The sequence below is a fragment of the Coregonus clupeaformis genome, chromosome 24 (assembly GCF_020615455.1).
Source record: "Coregonus clupeaformis isolate EN_2021a chromosome 24, ASM2061545v1, whole genome shotgun sequence".
Taxonomy (NCBI): Eukaryota; Metazoa; Chordata; class Actinopteri; order Salmoniformes; family Salmonidae; genus Coregonus; species Coregonus clupeaformis.
The window spans coordinates 41,418,144-41,437,092 of NC_059215.1; the positions used below are offsets into that span (position 1 = coordinate 41,418,144).

Sequence of the window (18,949 nt, forward strand, 5' to 3'; positions counted from 1 at the left end):
GCTTTAGCAGTATGCTTAGGGTCATTGTCCTGCTGGAAGGTGAACCTCCGTCCCAGTCTCAAATCTTTGGAAGACTGAAACAGGTATACCTCAAGAATTTCCCAGTATTTAGCGCCGTCCATCATTCCTTCAATTCTGACCAGTTTTCCAGTCCCTCCCGATGAAAAACATCCCCACAGCATGATGCTGCCACCACCATGCTTCACTGTGGGGATGGTGTTCTCGGGGTGATGAGAGGTGTTGGGTTTGCGCCAGACATAGCGTTTTCCTTGATGGCCAAAAAGCTCAATTTTAGTCTCATCTGACCAGATCTACTTCTTCACAACTTAGTCCCTGACATGTTTGGAGAGCTCCTTGGTCTTCATGGTGGCGCTTGCTTGGTGGTGCCCCTTGGTTAGTGGTGTTGCAGACTCTGGGGCCTTTCAGAACAGGTGTATATATACTGAGATCATGTGACACTTAGATTTCACACAGGTGGACTTGATTTAACTAATTATGTGACTTCTGAAGGTAATTGGTTGTATCAGATCTTATTTAGGGGCTTCATAGCAAAGGGGGTGAATACATATGCACGCACCACTTTTCCGTTATATTCTTTCAGACTATTTTGTGTATGTCCATTACATGAAATCCAAATTAAAATCCATTTAAATTACAGGTTGTAATGCAACAAAATAGGAAAAACGCCAAGGGGGATGAATACTTCTGCAAAGCACTGTATGTTTGTAACATTAGGTAGCCTAGCTAACTATTCTTTAACAAAATACACATAAAACATGAACAATGAGAACCATTGCCCAACATTGTTTGCATTGAAAGATGCATTACAAAGTACAGATAGGCTTACTTTATCCAAATTATGGAAATACTTAAGATTAAGTCAAAGTTAGAGGATTTAGTGAAAATCAAGCAAGAGTGTGATGGTACTCCAATCTAAAGTTTAACATAACAAGAAAACAGCGGGAGGGCAGTCGTAGCAATATAAACATCAGTTGAAAGGTGTTTCATAAACCCTTGCTGTATGACTGACAATACATGTCCCCTATCTCTTGTGTGGGATCATCATTCTAATACTGTAATGAGTGTATTTTGTAATTACTGTCCCCCCCCTCACATTTTGAGTTTCGACATACAGTGCCTTCGGAAAGTATTCAGACCCCTTGACTTTTTCCACAGTTAGGTTACAGCCTTATTTTAAAATGGATTAAATTGTTTTTTCCCCCCCTCAATCTACACACAATACACCATAATGACAAAGCAAAAACAGGTTTTAAAATAACTGAAATATTACATTTACATAAGTATTCAGACCCTTTACTCAGTACTTTGTTGAAGAACCTTTGGCAGCGATTACAGCCTCGAGTCTTCTTGGGTATGACGCTACAAGCTTGGCACACCTGTATTTGGGGTGTGCTTAGGGTCGTGGTCCTGTTGGAAGGTGAACCTTCACCCCTGTCTAAGGTCCTGGGAGCTCTGGAGCAGGTTTTCATCAAGGATCTCTGTACTTTGCTACGTTCATCTTTGCCTCGAGCCTGACTAGTCTCCCAGTCCCTGCCGCTGAAAAACATCCCCACACCATTACTCTCCCACCACCATGCTTCAACGTAGGGATGGTGCCAGGTTTCCTCCAGACGTGACACTTGGCATTCAGGCCAAAGAGTTCAATCTTGTTTCTCATGGTCTGAGAGTCTTTAGGTGCCTTTTGGCAAACTCCAAGCGGGCTGTCATGTGCCTTTTACTGAGGAGTGGCTTCCGTCTGGCCACTACCATAAAGGCCTGATTGGGGGAGTGCTGCAGAGATGGTTGTCGTTCTGGAAGGTTCTCCCATCTCCACAGAGGAACTCTAGAGCTCTGTCAGAGTGACCATCGGGTTCTTGGTCACCTCCCTGACCACGGCCCTTCTCCCCCGATTGCTCAGTTTGGCCAGGCGGCCAGCTCTAAGAAGAGTCTTGGTGGTTCAAAACTTCTTCCATTTAAGAATGATGGAGGCCACTGTGTTCTTGGGGACCTTCAATGCTGCACAAATGTTTTGGTACCCTTCCCCAGATCTGTGCCTCGACACAATCCTGTCTCGGAGCTCTACAGACAATTCCTTCAATCTCATGGCTTGGTTTTTGCTCTGACATGCACTGTCAACTGTGGGACCTTATATAGACAGACAGGTGTGTGCCTTTCCAAATCATGTCCAATCAATTGAATTTACCACAGGTGGACTCCAATCAAGTTGTAGAAACATCTCAAGTATGATCAATGGAAACAGTATGCACCTGAGCTCAATTTCGAGTCTCATAGCAAAGGGTCTGAATACTTATGTAAATAAGATATCTGTTTACAATTTTTAATACATTTGCAAACATTTCTATAAACCTGTTTTCGCTTTGTCATTATGGGGTATTGTGTGTAGATTGCTGAGGATTTTTTTTATTCAATCCATTTTAGAATAAGGCTGTAACGTAACAAAATGTGTTAAGTCTAGGGGTCTGAATACTTTCCGAAAGCACTGTATGTAGAAACTCAACCTTTAGTTTAAGCAACAAATCACTCTGGATAATCAAAGGCTTTATTCAAATATGAAATAAATACTAACAAAGAAAAATGTCAGAAATCCCAAGATTTTGCATAAATACATAATTTACATTCCAGAGCATATCAGAGAGAACACGTAAAAAAAAAGGAATATATCGCAACATCTAGAAGCAAGCAGCAAAATAACACAAAACAAGGACAGTGCATGAAACAAAACCATCTGAAATAATTTAGTATTTTTTCTGTGTACCTGGCTGCTATGAAGCTTGTATGCATCTCATCGCAAATGCATGAATGGTTGTTGCCACCTAAAAGGTTGATAGAAACTAATCAACTATTAGCATGGGTCTTCACATTGCCACCTTACCAGAGATCAAATGGTCATTGCAGTCAAGACTCGCGCTAGGTTATGGAACAGTGGTACAACCGAACATGCTGACAGTACATTGTGGCATCCATTGGTGTCATGCTTCACTACAGTGCATATTTCAATAGTGGGTGTGGTTGTGGCAGTGAGAATACAACTCAGAGGGGGTTAGCATGCGTCCTAACCTGGATAGAGACTCCTGTTACTCGGCCCCTCACACAGTGTATCATGATCAAGCGTGATATCAAATCAATTACTAAAGGAATGGATGAAGGGCAAATGCTCATCTTTCCTTTATTGTAATTATCACTTCACCAAAATATTGTATATAGTTAGATGATTTATTGCCACATACACCGGCTAGGTGAAGTGAAATGTGTTGTTTTACAGGGTCAGCAATAGCCTGTTCCCTGATCAGATACTAATATCCTAGTCAACTCCTGACTATGGTTGTCATCCTACCAGAGATGGCTAAAGCAGACACACGGGTCTGGGATCAGGCTAGTGTAAGAGTAGGACGACCAACTGATTTAAATACACCTAAATACACCTTGGAACATTAAAACAAACATAACAGGATCCTTGCTGATCAAAACAGTATATTTGCGACCTAGTGCCATGGATAGCAGACAGTTTTATTGTCTTCTACTTTAATTACTAATGTAGACAGTTTCAGTATAGTGCTTTCTGAGCATAATCTTTATAGCAGAGTAGCTCTTATTTACTCTATGAAATAGACTATGATGGTGAAACTATGAAATAAGACATTCTCTTGCACTGAAATGTGCACCCTTACTTAAAGGGGAGCAAGCTTTGTCTTTTGATGTATAAAAACCCATACCAATAAGGATGAAAAATAATATTCATATATTTATATCTGTGTGTTGAATAGTAGTGAACTTAAGTTCTTCAACTCTATAAAAATAGCTAAAAAAAATAAAAAGCATTATTCATATAGATTAATTTAAACATCAGATACAGTAAAGTTCAGACTGGTATAAAAGTCCTCTGCTCCTCCTCTCCTAGTAAGACATTGCCACATAAGACTCAAAACAGAACACAAGTCCTCCACACTCAACTTAAGCTTTAGATAGAGCGTTATGAGGACTAAACTGAAGTCATGACTCATCTACTTCCTGCTGAAACAATACTACTCAACCTACCAAACAAGTAGCCTGGTCCCAGACCAGTATATGCGTGAGCCAACTATAAAACTAGTCAGAGAAGTTGCCAACGCACAAACAAAGCTGAGATCAGGCACACTGGTTCACCATAGCAGGACTAATAACCTGGCCCATTTGTGGCAACAGCATTGGATCTACAGTAGGACATTACACAAGTGTCTAAAGGCAATGTCCAAATCACTGGACTGGTGGAGTAAGAAGGCCCCGTCAAACAGAAGTCACAGAATCTCTTTCACACAGGACAGGGGTAAAGGAAGGGTCAGGGGTTATAAGCATCCAATAACTAACTTTATATAGAATATACCCAGTTGCCACTCATTGTCTTCATCACAAAAGCCTTTCTTGTAAATTAACAAAAATATTAAATGAAAACAAGGTAGAAGATTTATAAAGGAAACACAAGGGGAGTCTATAAACTGGTTCTGTCGCATTCCATAATGCCACAAGGGCAACAACTAAAGCATGACTCATGCGGAGCCTTCACTTCCTCACACAGAAGCATTAATCACAGGCAGAACTACACACAGGCTCAAACACGCACCAACACACACAATGGGATATACACAATGGGATATACAGTATAATAGGCGGGTGTCTACGGCGGCAGCTGCCTGCCATCATATACCCCAATATAAAAAAAGGCAAACAGAAAAGGAAACCCGAGGAGAATTTCACAGCTCACGCCACTGACATTTTAAGGACACTTAAAGGAGGATTGCATAATTTGGGTTGAGTGTTGAGACAAAGCGTTTCATTTTGTACCTCGTCTATGCTGGTTATAGAGTTGCCAAAGCATGATCAAAAAATAAGAAACAAATTAAATAAATAACTCTTCCAGCAGATGTGAAAAAAGGCCACTGAATGCTTCTGAGACATGCAAACTCGACGGCACGTCAAAACCTACCCATGACCCATTATGCTCAACTATAACTTGAGCGCATAAATTATTGGCGTTGTTCATTAATGAAGATACTCATATCAGGGGATCGAAATCCTGAACTGAAACACACAAATCCTACTCTTACATTAATGCATCATTTGCTCAAGAGATCTAGTTCTGCATGGATAAAGACAGTATCTCCCGTCAGGAGTTCAGATTTCTGGATGAAGGCCAGTTGAGTGTGAAGATTGCTGATGGAGAGTTGGTAAATCTGACATGTGGCTACTAATGACTAACAGTGCCCTCAATCCCATAATAGCCCAGGTTTCATATGGCAAAAGACAAGTAACAATACAGCCAGTAAACAGACAACTTTAGGAGTTAATGGTGAAGTCCCTATTCAATCGAAACCAACGGCCGGGTAAAAGGCAAAACCTTTTGCCCAACGTTTCCCCACTCTCTTTTACATGTTTTGTTGAGAACATGCATCCTGACATGCACTCTTGCAATGCAAATTGAACAGTGCTTGTTTGACTTCCTCATAAACCCGGCTACCAAGTTTGATATAGTTGGGCCCTGAAGCTGGATGCAATAGGTACAGATAAGTCCTCTCCAAAAGGGACACTTTTTGACCAATCTATCCAGTTAAAGCATTTAAGCAGTCGACCCTGCCCTGCCTACACAAACCTATCAGGTCATCAAAACCTAGAACTGTAAAAACATAGGTTCTAACTCAAAAGAGATGGTTAAGTTAAGGTTTCTTTGTGCACTTAAGTGGTTGTTTTGGCGAACAGTAGGTTAACTTTTTTTTAAGTGGTGAAAAGACAATGTCACATTGAGAGCAGCCTCCTCACTTAGTCCTCTCCCTCCATCTCTACAGGGCTTTGGCTTTTCTCGCCTGGGTTGATGTCTAGTCATCGGACATCAGCACACCGTTGGCAGAACCTCCTAACAAAACAAAGGAACAAGAACAACATGTCAGAAACATATCTGTATCACAGAGTTACACTGGCTGGAGGTGGGTGTTTAGAGTGGGCAGCGGTGGGGGACTCACCCTGGGCTGGGTCCTTCTTGTGGGGCTTGCTCTTTGGGCTGACAGCCGTCACCTTGGGAGCCTGGCTCTGGCTGGGCTCCCTCCACTTCTTCAGCTGAAAGTTGATGAACTTCCACATCATCCAGGCCTGGGTGAGACAAATGGCAGCCAGGCATGTCATCCTGAGACAGGGAAGTAAACATTATGAGGACCAGCCATGAGCAGGCTTTCTATTTTTTTGGATAGAGGAAAAGTTCAAACTTGCTCTCAAGGCCCCAATCAGAAGGGGAGAGGGCAAATGAAGTGACCTTAAGAAACACGACTTGCCTAACGGTGAGCACATTAAAGTTTCCCTCTGCCAGTGAGAATCCCTGGTTCTCTGCACGGGGCAGTCCGAAGCCGAATGTCAATACGGAGAGGGTGAGGAGGCGAGCGATGATGAAAAGTAGCGGCCACAAAGTGAAACTGGAAAAGGAGAATCGGAGGGGGTTACAAGTCACCATGGCAACAGCAGTGACATCTTCTATGGGCTCGTGTAAGACAGGGTTTTCCAAACCCCCCGGGTGCACACCACACTCCCAGAGCCCTCACCTCCTCCCTGTAGGCGGTCTCGTCATTGTTGGTAATCAAGCCTACTACTGTTGTGTCATCTGCAAACTTGATGATTGAGTTGGAGGCGTGCTTGGCCACGCAGTCATGGGTGAACAGGGAGTACAGGAGGGGGCTGAGCACGCACCCTTGTGGGGCCCCAGTGTTGAGGATCAGCGAAGTGGAGATGTTTCCTACCTTCACCACCTGGGGGCGGCCCGTCAGGAAGTCTAGGACCCAGTTGCACAAGGCGGGGTTCAGACCCAGGGCCTCGAGCTTAATGATGAGCTTGGAGGGTACTATGGTGTTGAATGCTGAACTATAGTCAATAAACAGTGAGTAGCAGCAGTGTAAAAACAAAGCTGTTACGGAGCCTTTTGGTCCTAGACTTGGCGCTCCGATACCGCTTGCCGCGCGGTAGCAGAGTGTACAGTCTATGACTTGGGTGACTGGAGTATTGGACCATTTTGTTGGGCCTTCCTCTGACACCGCCTAATATATGGGTCCTGGATGTCAGGAAGCTTGGCCCCAGTGATGTTCTGGGCCGTATGCACTACCCTCTGTAGCGCCTTGCGGTCAGATGCCATACCAGGCAGTGATGCAACTACTGATGATGATTCTATGGTCTGTGATATTACTACTAAACTTTTCCATAGCCACTTTCACAGAACAAATTAGTTTGTCAGAGTTGACCTGTGTATAGGAAGTTTAAAGATTGCCTGTATTGAGGACAAAGCAAGGAAACGTTTACAACTAACCCCACCCATCTCCCCAACTCTCTCCGGGGATATATTACATAACGGGATAGTTTTAACTGCGGTATCCCTCTGGCATAGTTTGAATACCTCCCGTGTTGCCTGCACAGTCCCGTCACGCTAAACCAGGCCATCTCACACACACTCAGTCACGAGGTGATAAGGGAATATCCACGGCTGCTCACACACACTTTATTGCAATGACAGGAACACCCAGATATGGAGTGCGTTTACCCCTCTGCCATACCAAACCCTGTTCTTGGATGGAAAAGAGGTGCTGCTGCTTCATTCAGTTATTTGGAATGACTCACTCAGGCCATGGAATATAGTCAAAATAAAGTGCATACAGGAAAACTTCAGAACGGCAGCTCCATTCTAATAGTCCATTTATCTAACCACTTCACTAAAAAGACGCACACTCACTTTAAGACGTAGGCACCGGTGATGAGGAAGACGTAAAGGCAAATGTAATAGAGCTGGCGGGGAATATCCTCCAGAGAAACCAGCAGGAAAGAGCCTTTATTAATGACTGCTGTATCAGTGTAAGATGAGAATAAAGAATAGGAACTGTATATTGAAACAATGGGGAATTACAGTCACAAGATACATCCTTCCATGTTTAAATAACAGAGGTGTCATCTTTAGGACCTAACCCATGGTGTGATCATGGACACTTACCTTTCACACTTTCTGGAAGTACAGCTCAGGAAGGGCATGGAGCCAGTAGGCCATTTGGCAAATGTAGAAGAACTTCACCTGAAAGCTGCAGAAAGGACAGGTTACAGGCAGGCAGCAGGAGAGATCAGGTCTATCAATGTAGGGAGGGAATGGATATGATTGGAAGATTTGATCACGATAACTTCAACCCTGTTACATGCATTTACAAACATGTTATTTGATGGTACATTAAAGGTCCATCAATAATAAAAATGTGTAATCTGGGAGAAAACATTCAGATCACAATCCTATGCATTCCTGCTTACTCCATTTCCCCAATTAAAATGCATAGAAATAAGATGCCTCGTAACACAATGACAATTGTCGAAAGGATGAAAGAGAGAGACGCTTGGCAGTGTAAAACATCACATTCTTAATTATTATTTCAGGGGAAGCTGACATCTATCATGGATTTGATGAGGCAGCCCGTTACAGCAGAAGTGTACTCCCACACGCAATACTGGGGCTGCAATGCACCCTGGGAAAGCAAGGCCTTTCCTATGTGCCAAATCAAAACAGCCGAGGCTTCCCAGAACACTTGTGTTCTAGAATGCTTGGTAACTCCAAACAAGAACACACAGAACAAGTAGTGATGAATAGAGTTCTTACCCTGTCCTACTGACATATTGTTGAAATAATGAGTGAGCTGAAGGCGTAAAATGAATGTATAAATCCTTACTTACACCATGTTGGTGTGTGGATAGCCCTACCATAAGAAAGTAGGATTTGTTGCAAATTCCTCCTAACAGATGAAAAGAAGAGGCGACATGAGCCAAATAACAAATACGGCGGGACGGAGTGCTCGTCTTGTCATCACATAATGTTCCCTGGCTCCTGGCAGCGCGTCGTTGGCCTTCTTACCGCTGTGAAGATGCTGCAGCCCCAGATGAAAGAGATTAAGTAGAAGGCAGCAAGCTGTCCCGATTCATTGAACTTGCTGTGTTTGGTTTTCGACAGATGCAACCGCCTATTCAATTTCTGAAATAAGAGAGAACAGGACATGAGACATGCATACCGACGCTGGAAAACGTGTCAGTTATTTGTTGTGGGCTGTGTAGTGGACGTGGGGGATGCTATTTAACTAGCTAAGAGGGTGTGAGGAGGATAAGACTGACAAGAGAGACAAGGCCAGACTAGGGCTGTTGCGGTAACCGTATTACCGCCACACCAGCAGTCACGAGTCATGAAGACAAATTCTACATGACCGTTTAGTCACGGTAATTAGGCTTCTCCAAGCTCCGATGCTGCTGATGGTCATTAGTAGCCTACCAAACTTGCTAACTGCCTGGTACTCAGCACTCAATTGTCCCTCTAAATCACTCCGACATCAATGCAAATGTGTTCGAAAATCTAATCAAACACTTCATGAGAGCCCATGAGCTGATGTTGCGCAACATTTCTATAGACTATGCAATTGCGGGAGAAAACAGAGTGATGGCCACTAATAAAAAGAAGAGGATCCCCATCAGCTTTCTATAGGCTAGGCCTACTATATTTATTTCCCAACTTTCCTAATATTAAGCACATTGCTTATATTTACAACAGGAGTATAGCCTACCTGGCTGGCATGAAAATAAACCACGGAAAAGCGTCCTCCATTTGCTATTTAAGTGCATAGATGACATGTATTTTTTCCCGCTGCCCCTGTTTAGATACAGGTGCATGATAACGGTCCATTCTAAATCAAAACAAATCTCACACATATATTATTTTGTGTATGTAAAGATTAAATCAAGAGTAGTCTGATGGGTGACAATATTAGCCTATCACTTGTGATAGGGGCGGCAGGTAGTTTAGTGGTTAAGAGCGTTGTGCCAGTAACCGAAAGGTCGCTGGTTCTAATCCCCAAGCCGACTAGGTGAAAAATCTGTCGATGTGCCCTTGAGCAAGGCACTTAACCCTAATTGCTCCTGTAAGTCACTCTGGATAAGAGCATCTGCTAAATGACTAAAAAAGTAAAAAATTACATACACTACTAGTCAAAAGTTGTGTTTCTTAAAGTAATGATGGACTGTCATTTCTCTTTGCTTATTTGAGCTGTTCTTGCCATAATATGGACTTGGTCTTTTACCAAATAGGGCTGTCCTCTGTATACCCCAACCTACCTTGTCACAACACAACTAATTGGCTCAAACGCATTAAGGAAAGAAATTCCACAAATTAACTTTTAACAAGGCACACCTGTTAGTTGAAATGCATTCACATTTCAGTCATTTAGCAGACGCTCTTATCCAGAGCAACTTACAGTTAGTGAGTGCATACATAATTTTTTATATTTTTCATACTAGCCCCCCGTGGGAAACGAACCCATAACCCTGGCGTTGCAAACGCCATGCTCTACCAACTGAGCTACATCCCTGCCGGCCATTCCCTCCCCTACCCTGGACGACACTGGGCCAATTGTGCGCCGCCCCATGGGTCTCCCGGTCGCGGCCGGCTACGACAGAGCCTGGATTCGAACCAGGATCTCTAGTGGCACAGCTAGCACTGCGATGCAGTGCCTTAGACCACTGCGCCACTCGGGAGACATTCCAGGTGACTACCTCATGAAGCTGGTTGAGAGAATGCCAAGAGTGTGCAAAGCTGTCATCAAGGCAAAGGGTGGCTATTTGAAGAATCTCAAATATAAATTATATTTTGATTTGTTTAACACTTTTTTGGTTACTACATGATTCCATGTGTGTTATTTCATAGTTTTGATATCTTCACTATTATTCTACAATGTAGAAAATAGTAAAAAATAAAGAAAAACCCTTGAATGAGTAGGTGTGTCCAAGGTTTGTATCACAACTAAAGTGGCCAAATAACTTCTTAGAACTAAACACATTAATCCGCTTTACAAGAGGTGTAGAGCCTAACTGGCATATTACATTACATTTTAGTCATTTAGCAGACGCTCTTATCCAGAGCGACTTACATAAGCAGCCCGTGATTTTCAAGTTTGGGGAAGATAATATTCACCATAAAAATGCACCTTTATAATAAAAGCATTACATGCATAATTGCATTTACAGTCACTTTTGATAATGGTGTTTTCCGCTAATGGAACATTCGCGTTTATAGCCTACTACCATGTGCGCATTGCTGCGCTTATAATGTGAAGAAATAGCCTAATAGTTTATCAACATTTTAAGCTAAACGTTCTGATCTGTTGCATCAGCCACATTGCATAAAAAATGATTTTTGATGCTAGTGGTTGTATTAATTTGGGATCTATCGCATCCCACAACATGTTTGGAATATTTATTCCTCGCACAGAATAGGTCGACTTTTGTACTATCGGGGATAGTGGACTGACATAGGCTAGTGGTTTTGCTGTTCGTTAGGCCTACTCATCTTGTTGGCTGACGAAAAGTAAATGTGGACAGTTCTTCCAATATCTTCAATATGCACCTCGGAATTGGATAAGGACGCGCGCAGTTGCGTCCCCGATGTGTCTGTCTTAACTTGTAGCCTGTGAGAAAGACCCGATCATGTGACGGAGAGCCGTGTGAGTGAGAGATGCTTCGGATTGTGCAGCACACTCTGGGAGAAGGGCACAACGCAACACTCTGCATTGATGTTTTTTAGGGTGCATTACGGCCACAAAGGGCATGCCACCGTGAAATTCGAGGCATTATCAAGTGCTTGTCAAATTGTGAATGAGAGACTATTGGAGTGTGTACTGCCTAAGCAAAAAACAAGCAGAGCTCATGCCTTTCAAGCGACTTTTTTCAAATCATCATTAGCGTCTCATCATGCAGCCTTACAATGTATTACAAATCAAAACAAAGAGCCCAATGTTTGCAGAACATTTAAAGTTACATTAATAACTAAATTAAGCATATAAGAGTACCTATTTCTTTGTTAACCGCTCAACACAGAATAGCCACATGTGCGCACTCCCTCAAATCATTGAGAAACTATTTATATGTTATTCAGCTTTGTTCAATTGTATTCTTCATACCATAAAATAACATAAAAGAATGCCACGGAATTATAAACAAATCTTGTCTGCTAAATGAACTAGTGTAGCCCACAGCCATTTGGCATAGCCACATCAGGACAACTCCGAGTATGCTATTCCTTTCTTCTGAAATAGACAACATTTTCTTCATATCATGCTTCTTTAGACCTGTCTAAAATAAATAAATCAATGGATTTATTGTGAAGGTGTAGGCTATATTACATGGATTTATTATACTTTTTACAATGGCTTGTAGGCTGTGTGTGGAAGCCAGGAGATGCTAAATGTGTTTGTTAATTAACGGTCAATTATCGTGAGACCAACAGTTATTAGCTTGACAATCACCGGCTGACTAAATTTTGTGACCGCCACATCCCTAAGCCAGACCTTATGTTATGACTCACACAGAGAGCTGGAAAAGACACACTTGCACACACAGTGACGTATGTGTTCTGTAGAGTAACTACCTATACAGAGGTCCCGCTTTCTCTCTCAGGTCACACACACAGTGTGCCGGGGTCTGTGCGCAGAGACACTCACATCGAGAATGTATTCCTGTATTAAGGCATGGAGTATGACAGCGATGAGCAGGTAGAAGAACACAGGGCCATGTCTTTAGGTTCACTGGCTCAGCCCTCTCATCTAATAACACACAAAGAACAAAAAACATTGCCAAAGGCTTCAAATACAAGGTATTGGATACAAGTACTAAATACTGTAATAAAGGCCAATAATCGTGTGTTTTAGAAATAGACACAAAGACAAATGTAACCTTACCAAGACTTTGAGTCACATTGTATTGGAGAGTGATGAACACGTTGGCAAACTTTGCTGTCACCTACAATAAAGGAATTACATAAAACGGGAAGCAATGATGTGCATGCAATTCACATGTAGCAAAATGGTATTGTCATGGCAGTTTGTAACAAGGTTGGTTCTTCCTGATGTCTGATGCAGATGTATAGGAGTCAACCACAGTAAAATGTGTTAGGCAGAGGTTGGGGTAGTTCCCGTATTTTACTGTCACATGGATGCATTTCATAGCTAACTGGCTAGCAATCCATTTGGTAATATTAGATAGCGAACTAGGTGGTGTGAAATGCTAGCTGACCAGGCAGCCACTAGCTTGAACAGTGGGCCTCCCCGCTTAGTGTGACACATGAAAAGGGAGACGCTTGCGCCCAGCCCCCTCGTCATCATTGTTCAGACGAGGCGTTTTCTTTAGCTAGCTACCTAGTTATTTACCTACCTAAGCTAACTACACAGCATACATTCCAGGGTTTAACACTGTACCTCGACAATCAGGCCGAGGAGAATGACCATAGCCACACACGAAACCATATCCGCGTGATTCTGGATCACGAACTCGTGGCTCAGCACCGGCGGGCTCTTGTTCTTCTTTCGGAAACACATCGCTGACCGATACAGCTCTCCCTCCCTGCCGCACTTCAGTCACTCGCTGCCCTGCTTGCACTCAGATGCAAACTCTCCTCTTTTGCTCCCTCCACTACTGCCAGTACACTGAGTAAATTGCAGGTAATGTGTTAGCTAAGAGACGATAAAGATATACCAAACACACACGCAATTTGTTCCTGGCCAGTCAAATGTCCACTAGTATTCGGCCAGCAGCACAAATGCTGACGTTAATTTCGTATGGTAATGAGAAAACCTTCAAAATAAAAGCCCGCAATTCAAAACTGCAACGTGGATAAGTCATTCAAGATACTGTATTACATTTTAATCAATGTCCATTTCTATTGTGCTTATAACAAATGTAAGGAGGAATTTATGAAAACAATTACAAATAGGCTTCTAAAAACATTTTTTAAGACCAGTATCAAAAAATACAATGTTCAAAATATTGGCCTTTAGAGAAAAAACTATTCTATGTGCTGAGGTAAAAGTGGGGTTGGGAATACTCAATAAGGTCTGTAGAATCTATGTAAATATGTTGTTATTTCATGGGGGACTGTGGTCTAAATACCCAGCAGCACTTTATACTGCACCCATTCCATTGGTCCCAATGCAATACACTGTAGGCCTATAAATTACACATTTGCTTATAGAGATGTGCTGAGGTAAAAGTGTGGTTGGGAATACTCAGTAGGCTCTGTATAATCTATATATGGTGTTATTTCATGGACTGAATAATAAGGAGCACTGTATAAGAATTACTGTATATGAATTACATATTGGCTTACAGAGTAGGGTCATGTAAGGACTCTATACTAACCAACATTTTATATGAATTCCAAAACAATACATTCATTTACTGTTGTTATGTTGAATATCAGTTGGAAAAACTAAACACTGTAAAAAAATAAATAAAAATCTTAGCTTACCCTGTTTGCTTCCAGTGTGAAATAAAATGTCATTGCATATAACATTTTCATGCACTCTTGCCTTGTCCTAATGGAGGTTCTAGTTATTATTAGCAGGTGATTAAATATGCAACATAAAGTTAGTTGAAGTAATTGCAATACATTAAAGGCCCAGTGCAGTCAAAATTAAGTTGTTCCTGTGTTTTATATCATATTGTACAACTGCTGATAAAACTAACACTGTAAAAGTGTAAAACAATTTGATTAGTGTTATTTCCTGATAGTTGCTGGTTGAGAATGCAATCTACACAGGACCTTCTAATCAGCAGGTTTACATGGGAGGGAGTTTCGGCTTTCCATGGTGACATCACTATGAGGTAAATTGGTTAGTAGATCAATAACAAAGAGAGTTCCAAACCTCTGCCAATAACAGCTAGTTTTCAGTGTTCCCCTCCCCACTCAGACAACTCACAAGCTATGTTTCCATTAACTTGACCCAGGGGCACAACTTTGGTTTTACATTTACATTTTAGTCATTTAGCAGACGCTCTTATCCAGAGCGGCTTACAGTTAGTGAGTGCATACATTGTAATTTTTTTTCATACTGGCCCCCCGTGGGAATCGAACCCACAACCCAGGCGTTGCAAACGCCATGCTCTACAAACTGAGCTACATCCCTGCCGGCCATTCCCTCCCCTACCCTGGACAACGCTGGGCCAATTGTGCGCCGCCCCATGGGTCTCCCGGTCGCAGCCGGCTACGACAGAGCCTGGATACGAACCAGGATCTCTAGTGGCACAGTTAGCACTGCGATGCAGTGCCTTAGACCACTGCGCCACTCGGGAAGGGACATAACTTGGCAGGGGGTCTGGGGGTCCCCCAGTTTTTGGGGGCATCTAAAGTTCCTTTCCTGCATTTCTACACCATCTAATATGACCCATGGCCCTTCTAGCCGTCTCTATTTAGAACAACAAAAAGTAAGCAAAAATGCCCACAATCATCAAGCTAGGTAAGAGACAATTATTAAATATGTTTAAGTGATTGATAAGACTGAACTAGATCAATGATAATTTACTCATCAATATTGTGTTGCACCTTTAACCAATAGCCTAACAAATCAACAACTCTTACAAATGAAGTACAAAGACTTAACTTTTGATTGTCTACTATATCAAATTTCAGCCAGACCGCCCAGCCAACCCAAGCCGCCTGCACGCCCGACCCCCACCAGTCTAGTCAATAAGGAAGGCCCTAAAAATTGGCAAAGACTCCAGTCAACCTAGTCATAGACTGTTCTCTCTGCTACCGCACGGACCGGAGCGCCAAGTCTAGGTCCAAAAGGCTTCTTAACAGCTTCTACCCCCAAGCCATAAGACTGCTGAACAGCTAATCAAATGGCTACCCGGACTATTTGCATTGACAGTGCTGCTACTCGCTGTTTATGATCTATGCATAGTCACTTTACCCCTACCTACATGTACATATTACCTCAATTACCTCGACTAACCTGTACCCCCGCACATTAACTCGGTACCGGTACCCCTTGTGTATATAGCCTCGTTATTGTTATTTTATTGTTGCTCTTTTATTTTTTACTTTAGTTTATTTAGTAAATATTTTTCTTAACTCTTATTTTATTTAAAACTGCATTGTTGGTTAAGGGCTTGTAAGTAAGCATTTCACACCTATTGTATTCGGCGCATGTGACAAATACAATTTTATTTTATTTTGATAACACAACTTCCTTCCCCTTCCCAAGGGAAAGGTTTGGAAAACAAAAGAAAAAAGAAAAAACACACATACACCTACACATTAGCACACAAACAGTACATCCTACATTTAGTTCATATCATAGACCTAATAGTACTGGAGAGCTCTTCTAACTTGATAACAGTCTCCAGTATCAACATTTCCAAGCAAACAAAAACAGGGAGAATCTGTAGACATGTTGAGATAGAAGAACATAGTCTTTGCCCAAATCCAGCCCCCCTTCACAAGACCATAATATATGTAAATATGTCCCCTTTTTTACACCTCCAGCAGAATAATTACATTTCTGAGTGCATGATATTCAGTTTCACTGGCATATAGTACATTCTATGGATGGTCTTAAACTGCAGTAATTTATGTCTGAGATTATATGAACATGACTGGGCATTCTAACATATCTGGGGGGTAGAAGGATTACTTTATCCTATCCCAGGTATTCCTTAAAGAGGTGGGGTTTCAAATGTCTCCGGAAGGTGGTGAGTGACTCCGCTGTCCTGGCGTCGTGAGGGAGCTTGTTCCACCATTGGGGTGCCAGAGCAGCGAACAGTTTTGGCTGGGCTGAGCGGGAACTGTGCTTCCGCAGAGGTAGGGGAGCCAGCAGGCCAGAGGTGGATGAACGCAATGCCCTCGTTTGGGTGTAGGGACTGATCAGAGCCTGAAGGTACGGAGGTGCCGTTCCCCTCACAGCTCCGTAGGCAAGCACCATGGTGTTGTAGCAGATGCGAGCTTCAACTGGAAGCCAGTGGAGTGTGCGGAGGAGCGGGGTGACGTGAGAGAACTTGGGAAGGTTGAACACCAGACGGGCTGCGGCATTCTGGATGAGTTGTAGGGGTTTAATTGCACAGGCAGGGAGCCCAGCCAACAGCGAGTTGCAGTAATCCAGACGGGAGATGACAAGTGCCTGGATTAGGACCTGTGCCGCTTCCTGTGTAAGGCAGGGTCGTACTCTCCGAATGTTGTAGAGCATGAACCTACAGGATCGGGTCACCGCCTTGATGTTAGCGGAGAACGACAGGGTGTTGTCCAGGGTCACGCCAAGGCTCTTCGCACTCTGGGAGGAGGACACAACGGAGTTGTCAACCGTGATGGCGAGATCATGGAACGGGCAGTCCTTCCCCGGGAGGAAGAGCAGCTCCGTCTTGCCAAGGTTCAGCTTGAGGTGGTGATCTGTCATCCATACTGATATGTCTGCCAGACATGCAGAGATGCGATTCACCACCTGGTTATCAGAAGGGGGAAAGGAGAAGATTAGTTGTGTGTCATCTGCGTAGCAATGATAGGAGAGGCCATGTGAGGATATGACAGAGCCAAGTGACTTGGTGTATAGCAGGAATAGGAGAGGGCCTAGAACTGAGCCCTGGGGGACACCAGTGGTGAGAGCACGTGGTGCGGAGACAGCTTCTCGCCACGCCACTTGGTAGGAGCGACCGGTCAGCTAGGACGCAATCGAAGAGTGAGCCGCGCCGGAGATGCCCAGCTCGGAGAGGGTGGAGAGGAGGATCTGATGGTTCACAGTATCAAAGGCAGCAGACAGGTCTAGAAGGACAAGAGCAGAGGAGAGAGAGTTAGCTTTAGCAGTGCGGAGAGCCTCCGTGACACAGAGAAGAGCAGTCTCAGTTGAATGACCAGTCTTGAAACTTGACTGGTTTGGATCAAGAAGGTCATTCTGAGAGAGATAGCAAGAGAGTTGGCTAAAGACGGCACGCTCAATAGTTTTGGAGAGAAAAGAAAGAAGGGATACTGGTCTGTAGTTGTTGACATCAGAGGGATCGAGTGTTGGTTTTTTGAGAAGGGGTGCAACTCTCGCTCTCTTGAAGACGGAAGGGACATAGCCAGCGGTCAAGGATGAGTTGATCAGTCACCGGAGATGGTCTGGAGAAGAGAGGAGGGGATAGGGTCAAGCGGGCAGGTTGTTGGGCGGCCGGACGTCACAAGTCGCAAGATTTTATCTGGAGAGAGAGGGGAGAAAGAAGTCAAAGCATAGGGTAGGGCAGTGTGAGCAGGACCAGCAGTGTCATTTGACTTAACAAACGAGGATCGGATGTCGTCAACCTTCTTTTCAAAATGGTTGACGAAGTCATCCACAGAGAGGGAGGGGGGAAGGAGGATTCAGCAGGGAGGAGAAGGTGGCAAAAGAGCTTCCTAGGGTTAGAGGCAGATGCTTGGAATTTAGAGTGGTAGAAAGTGGCCTTAGCAGCAGAAACAGATGAAGAAAATGTAGAGAGGAGGGAGTGAATAGATGCCAGGTCCGCAGGGAGTCTAGTTTTCCTCCATTTCCGCTCGGCTGCCTGGAGCCTGTTCTGTGAGCTCGCAATGAGTCATCAAGCCACGGAGCTGGAGAGGAGGACCGAGCCGGCCGGGAGGATAGGGGACATAGAGAGTCAAAGGATGCAGAAAGGGAGGAGAGGAGGGTTGAGGAGGCAGAATCAGGAGATTGGAGGGAGAAGGATTGAGCAGAGGGAAGAGATGATAGGATGGAAGAGGAGAGAGTAGCGGGAGAGAGAGAGCGAAGGTTGCGACGGCGCATTACCATCTGAGTAGGGGCAGAGTGAGTAGTGTTGGAGGAGAGCGAGAGAGAAAAGGATACAAAGTAGTGGTCGGAGACATGGAGGGGAGTTGCAGTGAGATTAGTAGAAGAACAGCATCTAGTAAAGATGAGGTCAAGCGTATTGCCTGCCTTGTGAGTAGGGGGGGACGGTGAGAGGGTGAGGTCAAAAGAGGAGAGGAGTGGAAAGAAGGAGGCAGAGAGAAATGAGTCAAAGGTAGACGTAGGGAGGTTGAAGTCCCCCAGAACTGTGAGGGGTGAGCCATCCTCAGGAAAGGAACTTATCAAGGCGTCAAGCTCATTGATGAACTCTCCAA

The 18,949-nt window shown here is 43.6% G+C and overlaps 1 pseudogene; it reads right to left on the bottom strand.

Moving 5' to 3' along the window:
- Positions 1–13,613, bottom strand: part of LOC121537286 — a 37,074-nt pseudogene extending 23,461 nt beyond the window's left edge.
- Between the last annotated feature and the right edge of the window lie 5,336 nt (positions 13,614–18,949).